Raw genomic sequence first — 23,685 nt, forward strand, 5'->3', positions numbered from 1 at the left:
TGATGTCTGAGGTCTCTTCCACTTTGACAATCAACAACCCAAGTGGCCCTCTGGCCTCTATGGCCTGCGAAGGGCTGAGCCCTGGGAGGTGTCCCTGGCGTGGCCTCCGGTCCCTGCTCTGCCTGCCGGGCTGCATTCACCTTGGTGTCATCTCCCTGATGAGATGGCCAGGAGCACAAATCAATATAAAAAGATGCTGCTCAAGCCTTGGTGACCATGTAAATTTGCCCAGATACTGCCACCTACCAGCGCCCAGCTCCTGCGGTCATGGTAGCTGTACCCCTGTTCAGTGGTTCTCCAGGTAGAGGCCGATGGGGGTGGCAGGCTTAACTTAGAGCCCCCTTTGCTAAGAGAGCAAAGGCTCTCTCTCTCCCATTTCCTTCTGCAGGGAGATTGTCCATATGTTCATCTTTTCTGTGTGACTCTTTGCATATAGGATCCAGAAAGCAGGATGCTGGAATGAGTTGCACTATCCAGAGGGCATATTCGGAGACGTGTTTTCTCGCAACACACCTGCCTTTGTATCCTGAACTTTACTGTCCACATGCTACTTTCATGAATTGTCCTACATCCACTTACCACTTGCTCTATTAGGTACTTAGATTTCCATTTAGCCTCCTCGTAAGCAGTGACATCCATGAAATCATTGCTTTGTTATAAACCAATTGTATTTCAATACAAAATAAGTAATAAATAATCTGTGAGGATTTTCTTGGTGTTTCCTGAACTTGGTTTCCTAGGGCTGCTGTAACAAATTTCCAAAAACTGTTTCAAAACTGATGTGAGAGGCAAAGCTTCTCTTCTATTAATTTTTAAAAATTTTAATGTACAAATGATTTAGAAAATGTTAATTGTCAAATCTGTCTTCAAAAGTAGGTTGGGCACCATTCAAGGTCCTGGGAGTTTGTGGGCACAGTTTAGAGACGTAGTACTAGCTTCTAGCAAGCATGACCACCCTATCTTTCCCCCAACACCTTTCTGCCTTATTCAGAGAGAGATGAATGTTTTTTTCAAAAAGTACAGAATTTGGAATCAGATGGAGAGTCATTAAATTCTGATGCTCTCATTTATTACCTGTGTGATTTAAGCCAATCACTTCTCTAAGCCTCAATATAATAGTGTCCACATTGTTATGTTGTTGTGAGGGTTAAATGTGTGTGTGAGCTTGCACACACACACACACACACATATATATACATACACACAGAGTTCCTAGCAATTGCCTTGCATATAATAAATGCTTAAAAATATTAGGTCCATCTTTTCTTCCTTGCTACCATCAAAGCAGCATTCAGAATTACTTTGTCCATTCTCTAATTTCCTTCTAGGTTATCAGGAATCTTACGTTCTGTGTCTAATATCCCCAGATTCTCTGCTTCTTTTCCTTAATTCCTTCATTTCTGCCCTTCTTATGATTCCTTCTCAAACTCTGTCCTCTCTCTCATGCCTCCATCTCTCTTCTTTCAAGCAGTTCCCCCTTTTCATCTGCCACAATTTCATAGATCTGTGCCCTGTAAAGGAGCTAAGATAACTCAGAGAAGACTGTGGGCATAAAAATTCTTACTTCTTTTGCTCTTTCATGAACTGTCAATAGTCCTTTTTGTTTATTTGCTTGTTAAATCATAGTATTGCCCCAAAGTGTGAAGACATTTATGTTATCTAATGCTGTGGAAAAATTCCTGGACCACGGTCCTCTTAAATTTGACGGACATTTTTGAGCATCTGCTATATGCCAAGCAGTGCCCCAGCACTAGGGAGATAAAAAATAAAGCCAAAGTCTTCTAAAATGCTTACAGTTCAACCGGGCAGACAGACATATAAATACCTACTTTGAATATAAGTGTGCCTTGTGAGGCTTCAAACAGTGCATGTGAAAGAATCCCCTGTGCTTTTGTGGTCATGAGATTGTCTCGGGCTGGCCAGTCAAAGTACTCAACCTGCCCACATCCCCCGCTGAGTGGGGAGCCCTGTTTTGCTGCCCCGGAGCAGAGCTTATTGGTTTTGTCTTCATGTGATGGATGTCCACATTTTTTTTTTCCTTAGCCACCCGTCATCGTGCCACTGTTTGAAACTTTGTGAGAGGCAGAGCCCATCTATCACTGATGAAGCCTGAAAGGCCGTATACTCTTTCCTATCCTCTGATCACCACCCAACACCAGTGTAGCTGGGGTGAGAGCATGTGACCTAGGCTTGGACAGTCAAATATACCTCCCTTGGACCTGGAATTGAAACTTGGTCACACAAAAGAACTGAGATGAGGAGAGTGCTTTCTGGAAGTGACTGTGACACTGTCCAGGTTCCAGGGGGGCTGGGGGACAAGTAGTGAGACCTGGTTTCCAGCGCCCAGTGTCAGTTACATGTCATGGCTTCTTCTGTTCAGGGATGGCAGGAGTATCCACCCTCAGCTAATTTGGAGGTATGACTTGGCTGCTGTTTTGGCTTCTCAGCCTCCATTTGTTTCTGTTCATTTTCTGAACCTCTCTCTGATCCAATATCCTTTCAATATATACTTTTTTCTTAAATGAGCCAAACTGGTTCTTAGCAACTAAGAATGCTTTGGCTGACTCCTGATACAAAGTCTCTACCTCAACAAGGAGAATGCTAGCTAACTGATCCAGGTAACTTCTCCTTCTAGGACATTCAAATTGGAAATATGTGAGTCGGTCAATCAGAACCCAGAACAGAAGCTAAAAACACACACCCAGGGGCTATGAGATAGCAGGGACTGTGTAGGCTGAAATTGTGAGTAAGTTATGAACAAGCAAAAGTTATAAGCTAGCAGAAATCAAAGCACATGCAGAGGGAGGAAGAGGTGGTTGGCTGACAGCTGCAAGGAAGCAAAAGTCAGAGGCACTGAGTCCCCATGATGGGGAAGGAATGGATGAACCCCTGCTCTCCAAGCTTTAGATCACCCTTGAATTTGAACTGTTTTCCATTTTCCAAACTACATTTCCATTTCTGTGAAACTGATTAGCCATAGCTATTCATGGTTCCTTGAAATTCCAGGTGCTCTCTTTTCAATGTATATCCTTATAACAATTCCACTATTATTTGAGGTAACCAGAATAAGACTTTGCATATGATCAAAGGATCCCAAAGATTACAGTGATGCTAAGACCCAGGACACAGTAGACAACTGTCAAGTGTTATACTTCAGTAGTCACTGACCTGCCTCTCCAAAGATGTCCTTTGGTTTCCTATTTTCCTGGAAGTTTCCCAGCAGGAGTACCCTTCCTCTGGGCCAGAAGATACTAGTTTATAAGAAGCCCCTGTTTAAAATGTGCTCTATTCCTCAGAGGGAAAGAAGGACCAGAGGTATTTCTCTCTGCATTAGCTATTAGCACCTGAGCAAATTAAATGAGTTCGTTCTTAAATTTGAACACTTAGAGGTCCAATGTTCTTGCCTGGAGAATCCCAGTGATGGGGGAGCCTCGTAGGCTGCCATCTATGGGGTCGCACAGAGTCGGACACGACTGAAGTGACTTAGCAGCAGCAGCAGCAGAGGTCTGATAGGGGATGAGCTGGTTATAGGGCAGAAAAATCGGACACAAGGGTGGGGTGGGGGAGGGGATGATAGAAAATGGCGGTGAGAGGTCCCGGGACACTTCCCCATGTGGGGATGTCCCGCTGGGCAGCCAGTGTGGAGTGCTGGGGGCAGCGCGGCCAGAATGGCAGCCGGCGTGCACTTCACAATATGCCTTCTGCCGGCTCCAGAGCGTGACTTTGCAGAGTTTCCGGTACCCTTCAGCTCTCGTAGCAAGTTGGGCTGAGCTAACATGGCAGCATAAGATGGCCATCTTGTCTGCTTGCTTTGCAGTTCTGCTCAGAAATTACATTAGCTGTGCCTTGAGGTTTCCTGAATTCATTACCACAGCCTTCATTTTATGTCGCGAAACATACAGTGCCCTCTCATGGCTTGTGCAAAAGAAAGTGTCTATGTGTCTCATCTAATCAGTGAATGGTACACATTCTAGAAAAAAAATAGTGATTCTGTTAATGAAACTTGACACAGGAAGGAATGAATTTACACACGATACTGTGTTTCAAGGGAGAGAAGATGCATTGAAACTGCTTTAATGAAAGCAGAAGTCTGAAGTTATCTCTATAGTGGTTTATTTATTTTGTCAAAGTCTAAAATGTACCTCAGGGTTTGGTGTTTTTCTTCTTCTGAGACTAGTGGGTAGAACTCTTCTCAGAATAGCAGTGAGTCACATCAGGGTGCAGGTAGGAGAAAAAAAACATAATGCCAGGGACCCATCTTTTCTTTCTTAGCTACACACTGCATCTGCTGGGGGCTTTGCTTGCCCGTCAGCTCTGTTTGTGTGGCCAAGTGACTTACTGTGAGTTATAAATCAGCGATGAGCAATGTGAAAAGCAGACGGGGAGTTGAATGCATCCTCCACATCTCTGTCTTGTGACTGGCTGGAGTCCATGTGCAATTTTGAAAAGGATGTTTGGAAAGGATATTCATCATTTTAAATTGCTCCGTGGGAGCTTTGCAGTTCATAATGTGCCTCTCAGGTACATCTCAGAGACGGCTTTGCCTTGAAGTGGTTTGCAATTTCATAACAGCAAAAGGGCAACTTTGGGGTGTTAGGCTAGAAAAGCTAATTTTGAAAGAATTAGCAAGAAATAAGTTTGGGAGGGAGGGTGAGTAGAGGAAGCTGAAATATTTGGGCTGAATTCTACCCCATAATATCTGGCACTGGAAATTCCCTTGGTGTGCCAATAACTTTGCTGTCCATGCCTCAGCCCAACCCTCAAATACCATTGGGAAAATCTACTAGGGCGTGAGCCTTCAGATGATGAAAATATATTTGCTCTTGTGGAAAAACAGTTAAAAACCCCGACGTATGATAGTTTAACAATGCTTGAGTTGACCATCTGCAAGAAAATCGTTACTGAAATGTTTCTGAGCCAAACACATCTGCTGCCGGCAGTGCTGTGTGCTGTGTGCTATGTGAGTGGTGTTGACTGTCACGTGGAGAGTTGGTGTGTGGGCACCACTGCCCCAGACATCCAGGTGAGAACGAATCAGCAATCAGCAGCCTGGGAAAATAGGCATCTTGAGCCCGTGTGCTCTAAGGTCAAGAAGAGAGGAAACCAGGGTTGGATTTTGATTCAGCATAATAAATATGAGTATTATGTGTACAGAATAGGAAGGATGAGATTCCCACAAACCCTGAAGGGGGAGGGGAGGGAAGACCCGAAGATCCGACAGGACTGCTATTGCAGAGAGGGCCCTATTCTTTCATATGCTAAAATGTCTTTTAGAAAACCTCCAGAAGAGATTTGTGTACAAAGCACACATGACACTAATTGGGAAGTGGTGCTATAAAAACTATAAGGGTAGTAATTGTATTTCCACCTCTTGCATCGATAGTCAAGGCAGATAGGTAGAGAATGTTTTCCCTGAATAGCGCCTTGCAGTTTAAACCTCCTAAATATGGTCTGTTAGTCAGCACAACCTTTTTGAGCACCTCCCTTGTGCCTGGAGCTTGTTCACAGTCAGAATAAGATAGAGTTGAGCTGGAGTAGATGATCATCAGGAAAATATCTGAGAAAACAGACCCTTCTGGACATACTGTGGTCCGCCCCACCACCCTCACCCCTGCCCAGTGTGCAAAAACTCCCATCTTGCCTTTTTCTAGTTTTTTTCTTAAAACAAATTTTATTTCCTATTTTCTCATCCTCTTGGTTTTCCTTTACCTACTTCATCATGAAGTGAAGTTGAAGTGAAGTCGGTCAGTTGTGTCCGCCTCTTTGAGACCCCATGGACTGTAGCCTACAATGCTCCTCCATCCATGGGATTTTCCAGGCAAGAGTACTGGAATGGGTTGCCATTTCCTTCTCCAGAGGATCTTCCCAACCCAGGGATCGAACCTGGGTCTCCCACGTTGTAGGCAGATGCTTTACCATCTGAGCCACCAGGGAACTTCATCATGAACTTCCACTTAATTTCATCCAGCTCTTCCACCCAGCGGCCCTATAGCTTTCATGGTTGATCATCTGCTCTTGTTCTCACTTCCGTCTTTCCCCCTCTGAGATTTCGGGGGTCTTTACTCCAGTGGGCTTCAAACTCAGTGCCCGTAAGGTACAGGAAGACTTCCCAAGAGAGGACTTGTGCAAAAAAAAAAAATAGTTTTAAGGGAAATTTCAATTTTATATCAAGTATTTTTCTTAAATTGACCACCTTGAGAATTTACAAGCATTTGTAATACCCTTTCTCGTACTACACATGAGAAAGATGTGTACCTCACTGATCCCAAATCTTACTATGGGAAATAGGAATATAACCGATGGCCTATATTTGCTATAACTTAATCTAGAAAGATGGAGAAGGCAATGGCACCCCACTCCAGTACTCTTGCCTGGAGAATCCCATGGACGGAGGAGCCTGGTGGGCTGCAGTCCATGGGGTTGCTGAGGTCGGACACGACTGAGCGACTTCACTTTCACTTTTCACTTTCATGCATTGGAGAAGGAAATGGCAACCCACTCCAGTGTTCTTGCCTGGAGAATCCCAGGGACGGTGGAGCCTGGTGGGCTGCAGTCCATGGGGTTGCTGAGGTAGGACACTACTGAGCAACTTCGCTTTCACTTTTCACTTTCATGCATTGGAGAAGGAAATGGCAACCCATTCCAGTGTTCTTGGTTGGAGAATCCCAGGGATGGGGAAGTCTGGTGGGCTGCTGTCTATGGGGTCGCACAGAGTCGGACATGACTGAAGTGACTTAGCTTAGCTTAATCTAGAAAGAAGTAAATTCACCTGTGGATGAAATAATTAGAAAAAACTTCTTATTTACCTTACTGGGCTTCCCGGGTGGCACTAGTGCTAAAGAATCTGCATGCCAATGCAGAGGAGATGCAAGAGACACAGGTTCAGTCCCTGCGTCAGGAAGATCCCCTTGAATTGGAAATGGTAACTCACTCCAGTATTCTTGCCTGGGGAATCCCATGGACAAACGAGCCTGGCAGTCCATGGGGTTGCAAAGAACTAGACATGACCAAGTGTCAGAGCATACATATTAACCTTATTAAGAGAACTTTCAATAAAATGTTAGCTTGTATGTTTAATAGTTATTTATAAAAATTAAAATAAATCAATGTTTTGGTAAAAAGCTTTAATATATGAAAATTATTCATCAGATATATTAATAATAATTATAATAGTAATTAATTTAGAAGAAAATTTTTAACCCTATGCTCACAGAAAATATAAAACTTACATTAAAACTTCAGTTTGTATACAGTTGGCCTTGAACAGTGGAGGATTGGGGCGCCACCTCTCCCCACAGACATTTGAGTTTAGCTCACAGTTGCCGTCCGTACTCAGTTACTCCATGTCTGTGGTTCTTCATCCTGGGATTCAGTCGACACCTGAACCTGTAGTACTGTAGCATCTGCTATTGAAAACATTCCGTGTATAAGCAGACCTGTGTACTTTAAACCTGTGCTGTTCAGTGGGCAACTCTATATGTTTGTTGAGTGAGGGTGATAAATAAAGAACTTGTGATTTAAAAAATACATTGTGAAACTCAGTTGCCAGGGAAGATATGTGGACCATAAGAACAGATTCAAATAAAAAGAAAGATGTAAAATTTCAATTTAAGAGCACTTTTATCTATTTTTAAATGGATGATGGTGGGTACCAAATTTATATGGTACTAAAATTCCTTGATTACTGCTATAGACTGAATGTTTGTGTCCCCTCAAAATTTATAAGTTGAAAACTAATCGTCATTGTAATGGCATTTGCAATATTAACCAATCACCCTTTCACACTGTGGTGTTGATTAGACAAGAATAAGAGGGAGAGAAGAGAAAGGTTCTGATTCCTTGAAAAAGTCATACCTTGAAATTTCAAGAGGGCAAATTGAAGAACACTGATGTAGTACAAGGGTAAGCAAACATTCTGTAAGTGACCAAATAATACCTATTTTAAGCCATGGCGTTTTTGTGACAACTTCACCTCTGCTGTTGTAAGCAGCCGAAGAGCATATGTAACAGAGACCTGGCTGTATTCCAATAAATCTTTATTTGTAAAAGCAGACAGTGAGCTGAATTTAGCCAACTCCCAATATAATACATTATCCATGACCCACAAGAAGCCTGGGCAGTAGTTGAGGCTTGAAGTTACCTAAAGGGAATATTCGCTTCACATAATCAAGATGCAGATATCCAGCTTGATCTTTTTCCTGTCACTGAAGGCCAAGATTCTCAGATCTTTGGGTGTCCTCACAAAGTAGCAACTGACTTCTCCCAGGTTTTCTGAGAGAGAGCAAGGAGGAAACCACGATGCATTTCTGAACTGTTATAAGTCACACATTGTCACTTTTGTCACATACTGTTTGCTAGAAATGAATCATTAAGTCTGAGCCTCAGAAAAGAAGAAATACAGATGGCCAAAAGGCACATGAAGAGATATTCAGCATCGCTAATTGTTAGAGAAATGCAAATCAAAACTACAGTGCAGTATCACCTCACATCAATCAGAGTGGCCATCATAAAAAGTCTACAAATAATAAGAGTTTGGGATTAACGTGGGCTTACCTGGTGGCTCAGATGGTAAAGAATCTGCCTGCAATGCAGGAGACCTAGGTTTGGTTCCTGGGTCAGGAAGATCCCCTGGAGGAGGAAATGGCAACCTACTCCGGTATTCTTGCCTGGAGAATTCCACAGACAGAGGAGCCTGGTGGACTACAGTCTGTGGGATCAAAAAGAGTCAGATATGACTAAGCAACATTTTCATTTTCACGTGTTTTGGGGATCAACATATATACACTACTATATGTAAAACAGATAACCAACAAGGACTTAACTGCATAGCACAGAGAATTATACTCAATATTTTGTAATAACTACTATATGTAAAACAGATAACCAACAAGGACTTAACTGCATAGCACAGAGAATTATACTCAATATTTTGTAATAACCAATATTTTGGAAATGAATTTGAAAAAGAGTAGATATACATATATGCATAACTGAATCACTTTGCTGTCTCAGTTCAGCTGTCTACCTGAAACTAAAATAATATTGTAAGTCAACTATACTTCAATAAAAAAAAAGTCTGACTCTCAGAATACACCTTTTTAGAACAGGATTGTCAGAGAGTCTGTGGACATATTTTAAAGACACTACCAAGCTGTTGTGATGTCTTGTTTTGGTTGATATGTTTTAAGAAATCTCAGTTCAATACTTGGAAAAGGGAATATTTTAATAACTTTCTTAAATAGTTTGTGGCTATTCTTAGATGCAACACCAAATACTAAGTTTCTTAAAGGTGAATTGCATCATAGAATCTGAAACCATATCCATGAACTTTTCAAAATCTGTTACATTAAAATTTATTGGTTTATTTTGTGCTTTGAATCGCTATTTTACCCATTTATTTTGTAATGATGCATTCTGTAACATGATGCATTGGTCAGTTGGAATATTGATTCTTTGAATTATTCAGCTCTGTCAAATGTTGGCATATTTCATTATACAGTGTAAAATATTTTATCTGTTAATGTTGCTAATCATCAGAAAAGTCTTTGAGCATTGAAAAACTGCCAGGCTTGCACTGGTAGATACAATTTTTCTAAAATTCTGATTTTCACTGCAAATCTTGAATCTTATCCTTGGCAACAAAACTGTCAGTTGCTTTCCTTGAAGTGACAGTCTTATTGGTTCATTGTTGAGAAAGTTTCTGCCAAATACTCATGTCTAAATAAACATGCTGCTGCTGCTGCTAAGTCGCTTCAGTCGTGTCGGACTCTGTGTGACCCCATAGACGGCAGCCCACCAGGCTCCCCCGTCCCTGGGATTCCCCAGGCAAGAACACTGGAGTGGGTTGCCATTTCCTTCTCCAATGCATGAAAGTGAAAAGTGAAAGTGAAGTTGCTCAGTCGTGTTCAACTCCTAGTGACCCCATGGACTGCAGACTACCAGGCTCCTCCATCCATGGGATTTGCCAGGCAAGAGTGCTGGAGTGGGGTGCCATTGCCTTCTCCGCATGATTCTTCACCAAATCAAGTAAAAATGGCAGTCTCTGAAAAAAGTTGCTCATTCAGCTCAGAACTCAAGCAACTGTCCAAGTCCTTTTTTTGAGACAACCATCATACTTCAGTGTGTAGCAGGGGTACTTTTTGAACACTTCCCGTTTCATCAGATTATAAAAAACCAAGTACATCTAAGGACTGATATTTAATAAAGTTAATAATTTGTATTGCTTTGTTAACAGTCATTGTAAGGTGAAACTGTTCTCTGGCTTTTTTTTCCCCTCCTGCCAGTGAGTGGCAGTGAAGTACAATGTGCATTATAGTAGCACACTGATTTCACACGAAACTAGTACATGATACCAGTACACTTAGAAGCCATTGCCTCGATTTGTGTTTAGCCACCAACAGCTTTCAGAGAAGGCAGTGGGAACCCATTCCAGTACTCCTGCCTGGACAATCCCATGGACGGAGGAGCCTGGTGAGCTGCAGTCCATGGGGTCGCTAAGAATCGAACACGACTGAGCGACTTCACTTTCACTTTTCACTTTCATGCATTGGAGAAGGAAATGGCAACCCACTCCAGTGTTCTTGCCTGGAGAATCCCAGGGACGGGGGAGCCTGGTGGGCTGCCGCCTATGGGGTCACACACAGTCGGACACGGCTGAAGTGACTTAGCAGCAGCAGCAGCAACCAACAGCTTTAGCCATCATTGCTTTTGTACCATCTATGCAAAACAGTGCAATGAAAAAGACAAATAATGTCTCAGTATTATTAAAATAGTTGTAAGTTTATACTTGACAGTAACTTCAATGACCCTCAGAGGCCGACAGCCCGTATTTGGGGTACTGCTGTCCTAAGGCGTTGGCTAAAGACTGATTTCTCCTGAGAAAGTCTTGTGTCTTGTGTGAATCTTCTCACAAGCTTTAACCTTGATCTTCTGTCTTCCTATCTCCACCCCTCCCCACCAGCCATCTCCCACCACCATTGCCTTTACCCAATATGCCCAGGGGCTGTACTTGTTTTCTTGGGAGAGACTGTCTTCTGACTTGTTAAGTTTTGTGGGGAATATTTTAAAAAGATTTACCTTAAGTATTGAAAGTTTATCTCATTCAGATGATAGAAGTTACCTTAAAATGATTTATTGTTAACAACAACCATCTTAACTCCACTGGAGGACTGTCATAGCCTTGGTATTAATGTTGGTGAATTTTCAAAAGTATAGGACATGTTAGTAAGTCATGAAACTAAAAGTGAGAGAAATATTCTTTTCCTAATTGAGTGCTGACAATTTATGTGCTCTTAGCCCACCTCTTGCAGGATAAGTGACAAGTATCAGTGACTTAGAAGTGGATCCATGTTCAAGCTGTGACCCCTTAGCTCAGCAGAATAGAGTCAGCACAATGTATGATGTTCAGAGGGACTAAGGATTCTTTGATACCTTTTTTTTTTTCTTTTGTCACACTGACTTGAATCTCTGCACCGTATTATTTGTCATGGTATGCACTGACCACTGAATTTTTTCAGTTTGTCTAAACTCAGTTTTTGCAGAGAGGTTTCAGGTATAAAAGGAGAATCAAAATGGAGTCAGTGTTGACAAGAGAGGCATCTGAAATAGAGCTGAGAGGCCACTGAAGAAGTGTGACTCAAGCACTGCTCAGCCCAGATGAAATTTGAACTTGGACCACTTCTTATCATAACATAGGCATCCAGAACATCAGCCCAAAAACCCAAGATATGTATCTGACCCTTGAAAGTGAAAGTGTTGGTTGCTCAGTTATGTCTGACTCTTTGTGACCTCATGGACTGTAACCCACCAGGTTCCTCTGTCCATGGGATTCTCCAGGCAAGAATACTGGAGTGGGTAGCTTTCTCACTGCTTCCCTTCTCCAGGGGATCTTCCTGACCCAGGGATTGAACCTGGCTGGGTCCCCTGCATTGCAGGCAGCTTCTTTACCAGCTGAGTCACCAGGGAAGCCCTTACTTACTCTAAAATAATTTGTGACAGCCTATCCCTTAAGGACAAATATTTCCTTTCTTGCATCAGGGTCAGTCACAATTTTTGAACAACCTTGTGGCTTTTGCCTTGATAAGCCCCAGACACTTTCTATTCTCCGGGACCACTCTGAACAGTTTTACCAGAGTCTATGTCTCCTGAATTGCAATTCTTAAGACCCCAAATGAAGCTCTTCTTTTCAGCCTCAGTAGTGATTATTGTTCGACACAGGATAGATTATGCCTTTGCCCCTAACTTTTACTCGAGGTGTGTCAGAACCTCATGCAATCTCTGTAGAAGTTTCCTACTTGGTAATAAGTTGGGAGTTAACATCTGCTTGGTCATTTTTGTTGCACTGATCCACCTATTGTTTTAAGAGTCCATGGTGCTACATCTAAATTAGGGCTCTCATTTATCTCTGAGGCTTTGTGTCACATCATTAACTCCCAGTATCCAAATGATGATTTATGCAGACCATTTGGCTACATTCACACAAATTACTTTGAGGGCCTTAGTGTAGCTAATCGAACTCTGTTAGAAAATGTCAGTTAAAAATATTCGTTGCAACAAATTTCGTTTGTAATGAAATCCTTCTTGCTGTTGGGCAGGAGCAAATCTAGATTTTATAGGGCCTGAGATTCACATGACTTTGGGATCCCTCTAAGAAAAAAAAACAAATACAAAGTTATAAAAGAGATCTTAGTTAAAATGAAAAAAAAAGTAAATCACAACAAATTATGGAAGGCTTGAAGATTCAGAGATCTCTGTAGGCCAACTTACCAGAAATGAACACATAGGAATGCTTCCTGATTAGCACCTGGCTTGCTGGCCCTTCCTAGGACACGGGGACATTCATAGCTTCTTGCCTTCATAGACCTGTGCAAGCGAGAGCCCCAAAGGGTCAGCCTTGTTAACTTCACTGTGGATCCACTTTGGCATTGGAAGGACTGTCTATTCCAGATACTGCCACTTTTCAAATCCTGCTGTCAATCTGGCTGTTTTTCAAGTGACCCTAAATCAGGCGAAGTAGAATCTTGAAATAAACTGCAGTGACAAAGACACTTAGGGTCTTGCTTTTCATTAAGCATTTAAAATGTCATTCTAAAATGACATTTTAAAGGCCTGCTTATTCTAAAATTGTATTATATTTCACGTTATTAGACAAGGAAGCCTCTCAGAGTGAGCCAAATACCATCTTTGTCTATAGAAAACTTATGGCTGTTACTGAAAGGAGATTCTGCAAATTTCACAAATTCAATTCATGACTCCCATCAATTTTTTAAAGAGGTCTGCCCCTTAGGAAGGCAATTTGAGAGGCAACATTTTAATGATCTCCATTGGAGATCAGGTAGTTCGTTATCTCAAATATCATATTTATTATATTAATAGATTGACATGCTAATAAAAGGGCAAATCCCCATGCATATGTTTTATAGTGAAGGTAAAACCCTTAGAAGCATGAGATTAGAGTGATGTCAGTTAAAACAGCCATAGAGATATGTAAAAGTGATCTTTTAAAATATGCAGCAAGTTGGTCTCTTGTAAGGGATTTTCTTCTCTTCATCTGCCAAGATTATTTAGTGATATCCTCTCTTCTCTAGTATATCAGTTACTTTACTAAATGCATGAGTACAAATAATAAAAGTGAAAAAATAGTCTCCAGAAAAATTTATGAAACCATGATATTGTATAAATACTACAGGTAATAGATCCATAAAAGGTAAGTGCATCTATAATCCTTCATCTTTTGTAACATCAGAGCAATATATACGGCTTCTAGCTTGTGGTTCTCATTACATGGATAGAATTGGAACATTCTAATCACATGATTATTGAATCAGCTGTTCAGTTTATTTTTGTGCCACGGAAAACTTATTACAAATATCTCATTGATTAATTCATCAGTTTGACTTTGCAGTGGTTTGAGTCAATGTTGGAGATAGCTGAAACCTTGAGATCTAGAGTATGTGTTGTTTAAGTCAATGTAGATAATGACAGAATCATAAGGCTCAGACTTGAGAAAGGATTGTGGTTTATCTGTCAATCCTTGAACCTTCAGACCTTACATTTTGCAGATAGATAATATATCTGGTTTTAGAAAGTTTACAGTATAATTAGTATATTACTTAATGATTACTTAAATAATACTTAATTCATCATTAGAAAAAATATATTTTATATTTAACATAAATTACAATGCCCTGGAGTGATTAAATTCTATAAGTATTGAGTTTCTATTCTAAGCTCAACTCTGACCATGATAGAAGATCCATGGAGGTTTACATGACAGGAGGATTAAGAGTTGAAGGATTAGAATAGATTTCTCCAAAGGAGAAACACCCCAATGAAACATTTGGTCATGATGACAATGCATGTGTCAATCTTTGTGGTCCTAACCATAAGTGCTAAAGGAGGAAACCTGAGAAAATAAAGTTCAGTGTTAATGGACTCATCTGGGGATGGTTTAGAAAGATCTAGGCCTTGTCAAATGACATTGAAACGAAGTTGTATTTGGATTGTTGTTTAATTGTTAGGTCGTGTCTAACTCTTGTGTGGCTCCATGGACTGTAGCCCTCCAGGCTCTTCTGTCCATAGTGTTTCCCAGGCAAGAATACTGCAGTGGGTTGCCATTTTCTTCTCCAGGGAATATTCCAGACCCAGGGACTGAACCTGTGTCTCCTGCATTGCAGGTGGATTCTTTACTGCTGAGCCACCAAGGATGCCCAGTATTTGGGTAGGTGGACAGTAAAGTAAAACAATGTTTAAAACAGAAAGAATAGCATGGGCAACACTGTGAAGAAAACCCTTATTATCTGTCTCATTAGGAGAGAGAAAATGTTTGTTGGTTGTTTTGTTTTTCTGTTTTTGGCTTTTTTTTTTTTTTTTTTTTTGCACTGCTGCTGCTGCTAAGTCACTTCAGTCTTGTCCGACTCTGTGCGACCCCATAGATGGCAACCCACCAGGCTCCCCCATCCCTGGGATTCTCTAGGCAAGAACACTGGAGTGGGTTGCCATTTCCTTCTCCAGTGCATGAAAGTGAAAAGTGAAAGTGAAGTCTCTCAGTCGTTTCCGACTCTTCTCGACCCCATGGACTGCAGCCTACCAGGCACCTCTGTCCATGAGATTTTCCAAGCAAGAGTACTGGAGTGGGGTACCATTGCACTGAGTAATTATTAAATCATTTCTTTGGTCTCTTCCTTTCAAGTTAAATAATCCCAGATCCTCTGACCTTTCATTACACTGTTTTCCAGCCCTCAGCCTTTTCTGAGGCTCTCCAAGCTTTCTGTGTCTCTCTTGAGCCATATGGCCTAAAGGATGGAGCTTCAATTAGGGATTCGGGATTCTGACTTCTACTTGTTCTTCTTCCTATTGTGTAGTCTTGACCAGGTGCTTACTGGACCTCTTTCCCTCTGTAATTTAAGGCACTGGACTATGGCCTCTTGACTTCCTTCTATCTCAAAATTCTGAGTCTTAAATTGTGAAACTAGCATTTGATATGAGGTTCTAGTCATGTGGAATATTGGAGAAGGAAAATGGCAACCCACTCCAGTGTTCTTGCCTGGAGAATCCCAGGGATGGGAGAGCCTGGTGGGCTGCCGTCTATGGGGTCGCACAGAGTCGGACACGACTGAAGCGACTTAGCAGCAGACTTAGCAGCAGTCATGTGGAATAAGGTTAAAGGGTTAATTCCGATCTCCTTTATCCTTCATGTATACTTCTCTTTGGACATTCCAATGTCATAATTATATTTAAAAGCCCAGGGTCCAGAAAAAAAGTCTAGTACTTACATAGAAACTGGGTTTCCTTGTCCTTGACTTTATCAACAAAAACATCATTTGCATAAAATGACCTTAAGCACCAGCCACCCTAAGTATGGAGTAAATATATTTTCCTCTTATGGATAATGACAGTTGCTTTTTAAAAAATAATTTAAGCTACTGATCTATAAAGTATTTTGAATATGCCGTTGTGGAAGATTGCATTGAAAGAGTACTGAATTCAGGTTGTTTTCTGACCATGTCCTTCCTTACTGAATCATTCTTCAAGATATTGTCTCTATCCTTCACTTCTTTTTTCCCTATTGTGCAGCATTTAGAAGAATGAAATTATGTCTTTTGCTACAGAGCACAAGACAATTACATGCATAAATTCCGATATTTATTCCATCAGAATAAATTTCACTTGTCTTCCTTAACCTTGGGATAACACAGAGTATTGTAACCTATTAAAGTAAGCATTTGTTGAACAAGTAGGGTGTTGAAAGTAGGGGAGTTCCAAAAACTAAGGCAAACATAAATATTGCTCAAAATGAGATAGATGTACTATGTAGAGGAAATAGGAGTCATAGTTATAAATATGGCCTCCACCATGGCTAATGTCCTAAGCATGGATGCTGGAGTCAGATGCCTGGGCTTGAGTCCTGTTTCTACCACTCACTGGCTGCATCACCTTGGCCAGTTAAGTATTTTTCTCAAGTTCTAGTTTTCTCCTCTGTAAAATAGTACCTGCCTCATTGGGTTGTTGTGAAGATTGAAGATGCTAACACAAATAAAGTGCCCAGAACACTATCCAACAAAGTCAGAGGTCAATAAATATTAGCTGTTGTTTTTGTTATTACCTGAGCTTGTAGCTGCTAGTACTGTGTTTGACATTGAGCGATAAAGACCCACAAGACAGAAGCTTGTTTCAGTTTCACAGAGGGATTCTAGAGTAGAAAGTCCAGAGCTGGTCCTTGAAGTCCTCAGGCACCCAAGATGCTTCCAATTCATTATCCCACCATCCCTAAGATGTGACCTTTATCCTCATGATCCAAAATGGTGCTAAGAGCTCAACCCACATTCTCAGCAGTACAATAGAGGAAGGACAAAAGAAAAAGAGGGAAAACTGTGGTATGTTCTACTAGCTGTGTTTTAAGGAAACATCTCAGGAGATGCCTAAGGTTTTTTTGTCCATAATATTAATATACAAAGGACCAACTTTCTTGATCATCCAGCCCCATTTCACACTTTTAATTTTTAAAGCATCACAAGAGTTATAGTCTGCAGTCTACTGGGGCTCACTATGGCCATGGAATCTTTTTCTGTTATATGTCAACAATACTGATGAACTAAAGCATAAAACAGTTTGACTGAATTGAATATCATTTAGTGTTTTGTACCCAGCTGCCTTTGAAATGTCATTGTCTTCAGTGCTTTGGATGTACCTGAATTGTTCAGATTTTAAACTCAGCACCATAAAATGCGATTTTCCTTCCCCTTTGCGAGTCAGTGCCAAGTTAAGCCCACATTGTAGACTGATTGTATAACAAATGCTTCCATCAAGAGTGCTCTGGGGCAGAAATGGCCAGAAAGTTTGTGTGACAGAACAAGGTGATGTGGCAGGAAAATTAGCTTCGCCCTAGGATTCATATGAATAATAGATGCAATGCAGAATAAAACAATGGTTAAAAAAATCAAAAACCACTTAAATGACAGCAACTCAAGGTCACACACCATGCTGGGTTTGTACAAGGGGGATGGATCACTGCCATACTGAAGTCTGAAATGTGGTTTCTGTGCTCCCTTCTCTGTTAAATGACTATTACTTGGCAGCTATTCATTAACATGAGCAGTAGGATCACTGAATAGAAGGCAGTAATTAGAGTATAATATCTCTTGGTCTATAGCATGTTATCTTTTGTAACTGATCAAAATGGTACATCCAGGGACATCTTATTCAATATTTCTAATGATAATAAAACCTCTACTGAATCAGATTTCTAAATCCTAATGCTGCTGTCTTTGCATAGCAATCAGTAGATCACAGAGTCTTGTAGAGATGATGTGGAAGTGGGTATATTTGGGAATTAAATACGAATTCACTAACAGCATAATTAGGCTAGTTTTGAGAAGCAAATATATTAGTACTAAATATAAGCCCTAGTAAGAACTAGGATTCAAGAACACAACATAATTATCCTGAGAAGGACAGCATCATATTCATAAGTTGAGATATTACTTTTAAATCAGTTCTCCCGTTCTCCCATCTACTGTAAGAAGTGGGTTGATGTTAGTTGAAAATGGCTTTCAGATGACAGGCTCACTACCTATTTGGCTTATTCACTAGAGAAGGAAGAGTAAACGAGCATTTCTTTTTGTTATCTAATGTTTAATGAGTGTGAATGGGTTTCTTTTGAGTAGCTAATGTAGTAAACATAAAATATATGAATGATATTTAACTGTGGCAGACACTTTCCGTTGCCTGTTAAATATCTCCTCACTTCCTGCTTGCTGCCAGAAGCCAGATTTTATTAAAGACAAAAAACACTTGCCTAACTATGTGCTTACAAAGCCTCTTTTATAGTTAGAAGTGCACTGTAGTTGGGCCAGTGAAACAAAGGTAGAATTTGGCTGAGCTTTCTAGGAAAGTGTTTGCTCTCCCAATAAAAATGGATAGATGTAACTGGCATTGCTCTTTTCCTTTCTGCCTTCCTCTTTCCTTGAAGGTATGATGTCTGGAGCTGCAGCAGCTTTCTTACAACCTTGAGGTGAAACGCATCGATTAAAAGCCCCCCAAATGGCTGACTCTGGCTCCAATGTCCCTGAGTGCTGACAATGCCAGCAGTCTACTACCTCCAAACTTCTTATGGGGGTGTGTGGGTGTGTTCAGTCACTCAGTTATGTCTGACTCTTTGTGACCCCATGGACTGTAGCTCATCAGTTCCTCTGTTCATGGAGTTTTCCAGGCAAGAATTTTCCAGGCAACTGGTGTAGATCACCATTTCCTAACTACAGGGATCTTCCTTAACTCAGGGATCAAACCCGTGTCTCTTCTGCCTCCTGCATTGGCAGGCAGATTCTTTACCTCTGCACCACTTGGGAAGCCCTTCGTATGGGTGAATCCCACCTTATTAAAGTCATTGTAAAAATAAATAAATAAAGTCACAAGTTTTTTTGCTTCTTACAGTCAAATATATACCTGATCAAAACCTGGGCCTATATAGAACTTGTTGCCTATTGGAATTACCGTAACATTAACATAGTGTAGGATATTTCAGTGACTCATGAATAAATTAAAAGGAAGACACAAACCTTATTTTTAAAGCTGGACTGATAGGATGCCTTAAAAATCCTGAGGGTTATATTTATGTTGGTCACTCTCCACTGACCATTCCTCAGATCAACTTTTGCCCTTCTCAACCCTCCTCTGAGCCCTAGGAGGCTAACCCTGTGAACTGCATCCCCTGACTCTTTGGCTTCTGTTTTTTCAAACAGTGGTCAGCACCAGCAGGAAGGAGACTGGAGGTTGGGAAGCATAACAGATAATCTTTAGTGTGGCTCGTTCATGTTCCCAAATCCAGTGACTAGAACATAGTACTGATGTTTAATATGAATATAATTGCTTCTCAAGGTTAGCCCAATTGTACTGTTACCTTGCATTTGTATTTAGTTCCCCAAATACTTAATTATGCATCAAGTCTGTAAGCCTGTGATGTACTCATTGTCATGCAAAGGCAGCAGCACTAGGATTTAGTGATCTGAATCAGTAGAGATTTTATTCTCAAATAAAAATATTGAAGGAGAGGTGAATAAGGTAAGTGGTGGGAGAGGGAGGTTGAGCCGTATCTTCCCTGTTCCATCTCTGCTTTAGGCAGACTTCTGGCAGAATCTGGATTCTTCAACTCTTTGGTTTCTTGAAAGGTCTTATCTTCTCCATCTCGTTACGTCCATTTCTTCTGTGGTTAATTTCTTGGGGGCATCAACATCTTTTATCAGTTGCTTATCTTGGCCCACATTTTTACAAAAGTACCTTGAATCACCTGCCAGAGCTCTGTTTGATACAATATTCTTATACCCACATTTCTAAAATTGATGTTAATTTATTTGATGAAAACCGTCAAGTATCTTTTAAAAACTTGTCTGGATTTGGCATGTAACTCAACCGAAATCACGTTGATTTGTGTGACTACTTGAGCAGTGTAATCTGTTGTTCCAAATTAACTCACTAGGGGCAAAGTGACTTTAACATTTGCTAATGTATTTGTATTCCATTCTATTTTTATGGCAATGATGAACAGTCTAGAAAATTTCAAACTTTATTTCAACTGTAAAGATATGTTGCCTGGAGTTAGGTATTCTGATCTAATACAATATTTGTGAGATAATTTTATAATGATTTCTAAGTTAATCCTAACAACCTTCCTATGAACAGGGTCAATGTTGTTATCAGTCCTTATTTTAGAAGTCTGACTTCTGAGCAAGGAAGAAGAATGTTCCCCAGCTTATACCACATGCCAGTTAAGGTCTGTAGTACAAGTTTCCTTGTTATTGTTCTGGAGGTACTGCTTTAGCTTCTCTTCAAAAATTAATTCACTCTCTAACTGCAAGTCAGAGCACGTTGCATATTTTGCCTTATGGACAGCAGCCCATCGTATTCAGTGTGTATTATAGATTGTTTCTGATGGCTCTAACAATGCCAAGAAATAATGGATGGTCTTATGATCTTTTTCTTCTCAGTTCTCTCTCTCTCTTTTTTTTTTCTTTCGCACCACTGAACCCACTGCCTCAAAGATAGAAGAACAGTTTCTGAGGTAGCATTGAAATTTTCTAAAACTTCTCTGAGCTTACCTGTGCTCCCTAAGAGAGAAGCATCCGATGGATGATGCCTTAAAGGCCAAGTGGCGGTGCTGGTTTAGTTGCTCAGTCGTGTCCGACTCTGCAAGCGCGTGGACTATAGCCCTCCCAGGCTTCTCCATCCATGGGATTCTCCAGGCAAGAATACTGGAGTGGGTTGCCGTTTTCTTCTCCAGGGGATCTTCCCAACCCAGGGATCGAACCCGTGTCTGGTACATTGCAGGCAGATTCTTTACCGAATGAGCACCAGGGAAGCCCAAAGGTCAGATAGTGCCCGCCTATCTTAGCCACTCAACCCGATCATTTTAATAAAAACCTCTAGAACTGTTGCAAAAGGCAACAAACTCAGTTAGCCCACATGCACACACTGATATGTTAAACTATGCTTTCTAAACATGCAGAGGCTGAATTCACTTGCCACGTGTGAGAGAGTTGCCACAGAAAGAAGAAAGAGTTCATTGAGAGACTCTGTGCTGTGATCTGTACAAGTCTTGTTCATTGCATGATGTGATCAAGAAGATAAATTTTCTTTTTGGTCCTACCCTTAACCTCTGCCAGTTTTATTAAAAAAAAAAAAAAATGGAACTCATAGTCTTCTTCCCAAAGCGTTCTTTCTGGGTCTCTTATGCCCATCTTCAGTTCTGTTGCCCATACATCCGGGACTCATTTTTTACTTTTTCTTCATGTGTGTCTTGTATGGCCAACAGGGGGAGAGGACTCATTCTTCTTTTCCTTTCCTAAGTTGCCTGACCTCAATGAAACCATAGATTTCTAAGGACTAGCAGAGAGCTCTTTGGGGTAACAAAATCACAGTTTGGATGTATGTGAATCATGCATTATCTCTTTTTGTGATTCCTGTTCCTTCATCTACTCACTGAAGGCCAATGTTCCCAGGATCCAAGTTTGGCCATCCCGTTTTCTTCCTCTGTCTCCTCTGATTTCTCTCAAGTGGGTGCACTCTGCTGCCACCTGTGCAGTGATGAGTTTTGTACATCCCTCTGCTGAGCTACACACCCAGGGGCCTGACTACCTGTTGGGCACCTCCACGTGCACAGCCTGTAAGCAGCTCCAAGTTGACATGTCTGACTGTGCTCCCTTCCAGTCTGGTCCTCCCCTTGTACCCCTGTCCTGATGGACGGCACCCCTGCCTTCTGGTCCGCCTGCGTAGGCGGTCACCCAGGAGCCCTCGCAGTCTCCTCTCTCATTTCAGCCCTCCGTCCTCTCCTCCCCACTGCCGACCACTCTCTCCCTTCCTGCTTAATTCTTCTGCGTGCAGGGTTACTGCAGGAGTCTCCTGACTAGCTTCCTCGTTCAGCCTCCCTCCTCAGGACCCATTTCAACTCACCTTCCCCACTGCTGCTATTCTACTTATGTCATTCTCTGCTTAGAACCCATCTGCTGCTGCTGCTGCTAAGTCGCTTCAGTCGTGTCCGACTCTGTGCGACCCCATAGACGGCAGCCCTCCAGGCTTCCCCATCCCTGGGATCCTCCAGGCAAGAACACTGGAGTGGGTTGCCATTTCCTTCTCCAATGCATGAAAGTGAAAAGTGAAAGGGAAGTCACTCAGTTGGCAAGAGTACTGGAGTGGGTTGCCACTGCCTTCTCCTAGAACCCATCGTTGAATAGCAATTGTGAGTAGCAAATAACCTGGGAATGTATATTTTTGAATTTGTCTTTATTTTCTGTTCCCCTTTCCTGGAACTTCTGTTATTTGAATGGGCTCTCTTTGTTGTTGTTTTTGTCTTTTTCTTTCCTGTTTTCCTTTTCTTGATTCTGTTCTATTTCTTGGAGTGTTTCATAAATTTCATTTTCCATCCACATTAGTTTCCCATTCCTACTTAAAAAAAATTAATAGCACTCTCATTTTATTTTTAAAGGTTTTTTTTTTTTGTTTGCTTTTAGTTCTCTGAATGTTTCCTCTGTTCTTATTTCATTGGTGCAGTCTCATGTCTCTGAGATATTAATGAAAGGCTTTGTTTTTACAGTGTCTTCTCCTCTGAGTATCTTCTTTCCCCTATTTATTTACTTTAATCCTCAAGCATCCAGGGACCCTTCCTTGTCTGGTCCTAATTGAGACTGAGGTCATCCAGTTGTTGATTGGAAGTTGTGTGTGAAAGCTCAAAGTTTGTTCCCTGTCAGGCTTCACTCCCAAGTGATCTGGCTGCCCTGTTCCTTTGGGGACCCCCAGTCCTTCTCCCTTGGGTTGCTCAGATTCTACCCCTTGAACTGTCTTCCATTCTCCTGTGTAGGCCCGGCTCCCCGTGGTCTAGAAGGCCTGCAGGGGGTGTGGGTCACACAAGTCCCTGGACCTTCACCTAATTCCTGTTTTTACTACAGCGATCCCACCCGCTGTCAGCTGTGCTGTGTCCCCCGCCCTCAGAATACCTCTGATTCAACCTCTCTGGAGAGTAAACCTCTGGTTTTTGGCTGCTTCTGAAATACTGTTTTAACAGGTCTTGCTGTCTTCAGCCTCACTTTTGCCCTTCCTTTTAGAGACAGCCGGTACTGCCAGTTCCTGGCGTGCTCTGAGCTTCTGTGGGGTAAATCACTTTGCTCCTTAGTTTCCACTTCCAGCATAGATTGCAGCCGTCTCTGGCCTAAGAGGTCAGCTGCTTTTCCTCCATTTGCCTTTCCATGGCCACGTGTTTCTGACTGTTTCTCAGTTCCAGCCCTCTATGTTGCCACAGTTTATGTCTTCAGCTGTCATTTAGTAGGAATTAAAGAGAGAACAGATGTAAATGCCTGTGTTAAATCCTACTTTAGCCAGGATAGCCCTCAGTGTTTTTTCTCCAGTACTGGTGTTTAGTAAAAACTCTGTAAAAGTTCATTGGATGTATAAGTGAAAAGCCACTTGCTTACAGAGAGCAAGTCTCAGGTTGTGTACACGTTCCCTGCTTAGTGGTGCACTCTGGTTCCCAGAGAAATGGCCAGAGGTGAAAACAAAAGTATGTCTCAAGCATATACAGTATTCGTGGACTTTTGGTGACAAATCTGTCTCAGGCTTGTCCTGAAAAGTCTGGTGATGCTCCAAAAGTGGGTGACACTGCCTGTTTAGAAGTCTGTTCTCTTTACATGAGTGACTCAGTCT

The sequence above is a fragment of the Bos taurus genome, chromosome 12 (genome assembly GCF_002263795.3).
Source record: "Bos taurus isolate L1 Dominette 01449 registration number 42190680 breed Hereford chromosome 12, ARS-UCD2.0, whole genome shotgun sequence".
Lineage (NCBI taxonomy): Eukaryota > Metazoa > Chordata > Mammalia > Artiodactyla > Bovidae > Bos > Bos taurus.